This window comes from Mchenga conophoros, linkage group LG7, assembly GCF_057382185.1.
Source record: "Mchenga conophoros isolate Kocher_MC1m ecotype Shallow Benthic linkage group LG7, M_conophoros_male_GT1.1, whole genome shotgun sequence".
NCBI classification, from domain to species: domain Eukaryota; kingdom Metazoa; phylum Chordata; class Actinopteri; order Cichliformes; family Cichlidae; genus Mchenga; species Mchenga conophoros.
In genome coordinates, this window is record NC_140532.1 from 54197181 (window position 1) to 54199225 (window position 2045).

Below are 2045 nucleotides of genomic sequence, written 5' to 3' on the forward strand. Positions count from 1 at the left end.
TACAGTTTCTGTTTTTCTGTCAACAAATATTAATACATTCTTAGTTCTCTTGTTTTCATTTTTAACCCATGATTTTGCATTTTTATCAGGATTCAAAGTCATTTTTATAACATAAAGAAATATTAAATAAATACTAGAAAGCGAAAATTTCAGAAGTGTGCCTATGCCGCTGCTAATCAGTGTAGTTTGCCATTCATACGGCTACAGAGAGCAAAACTCAGCAGAGCAGCCATTCTCCACCATGAAGTATGGTAAAAACAAACACCGCTCGCGCATCACAGATGACAGCTTACAGTTTTGTGTAAAGATGAGGTGACTTCATACAGCCCCGATTTGCAGACGCTGTGCACAGAGGTTCATGAGCAGAAGTCCCATTGTACCACGGCAGACCCAACAATGTTTGCATGAACATGCTTTGAAGCACTACGTTATGGACCACTTTTCACACATGGTTGGTGTACCCACACAGCCGGCTGTAGCTTTTCAACTCACAGCCCAACACACACCAAAAAAAAAAAAAAAAACAGCCGAGAGAGCACAGACTTTATGCCCGTGGGTCCACCTCCCCTGCAGCGGCACTGCAGACCACGCCCTGCCACACACATCAAACACGTAAAATAAATATTTATGCACTTTTGCATTCACTTTTTGTTTTTTGTTATTTTTACACAATGTTCTGAATGATTAACAATGGTCTACAGCCAATCTTGTGTATTATTATACAAACTTTGGTTGTAAGATTCAGATAACTATTTAATAAAAGGTAAATATTTTATATGAGAATAAGAAAGAAAAGTATATCTTTGCATCCCCCTTTCCCTGTTAATGCCCTACCTGGCCCCCTGGCAAAAGCTTTGCTAGATCCGCCCCTGCACAGTTACCAGCTGTCAGCTACACAAAAAAGGAGCTTGGTGTTAGTTGTCTCTCAGAAACAGTTGATAACTTTCCTTCAACTCATTCATGTCACCTAAAAGGTAAACCTGTTTCTCCATCACCAGTTCAGCTCTGATGATTCAGTAAGGACATCTCCTGGTTTCGATCAGCCCTTTTTTACAGCTGTGGCTCCAGCAAACATCAGCTGATACTAGAAATTAAAATTTAATGAATTCTAACAACAGCTGATCAAGCTTAACCATGCTGCTGTTGTTTAGTACGGAGCCCCCCAGGGGACATGGGAAAAAAAAATAGGGAGGAAAAAAAAAATTAGGGAGGAAAAAAAAAAATTAGGGAGAAAAAAAAAATTAAGACGGACTTTTGCGAGATCTCCAACCAATGCGGCAGCTACTTAGTTGTAATATTACTCTTTCTGGGTCACAAAATACACTTTTAAGATATTTTGAGGCGTGAATGTAGTTGTGTAAACGTCAGATACCTGCTCGGTTTACAAGACATCACATATTTGCAAAAGAGCTCCGACGTTTTTGGAGATCTGACACCCACTAGCTCGAAGCTAACGGGAGGTCGAGACCTACTACAGCCGGGAGGAACACCGCTTTCCCGGCACATCGTGCCTCGACCTCCCGGTTGGCTTCGAGCTGGCGGCCACTAGCTCGAAGCTAACGGGAAGTCGAGACCTACTACAGCCGGGAGGAACACCGCTTTCCCGGCACATCGTGCCTCGACCTCCCGGTCGGCTTCGAGCTGGCGGCCTCCGAAGAATGCGGCTAAAACTTTTGCGAGATCTCGCAAAAGTCCGTCTAAAATTTTTTTTTCCTCCGTAATTTTTTTTTTCCTCCGTAATTTTTTTTTCTCCCAGGTCCCCTGGGGGGCTCCGTAGTTTAGCGCAATAAACACACGAGAGAAAAGCCGATCATTGATCAGTTTCATGATTGAAGTTTCAACAGGCGAGAGAATGACAGGGGAGGCTGTCATAAAGTTCAACATCAGTAACACAGCTGTCGTGCGCAGAACCAGTTATTGTAACTGTCAGCACAATGAAAATAAACTACACCTAAACTCGGTTTATATCTGACCCAAATAGAGTGCAGTTCATAACTTCTTACCTGAAATTCAGTTCACCTCACGCTCGGACCGGCAGCCGCCTG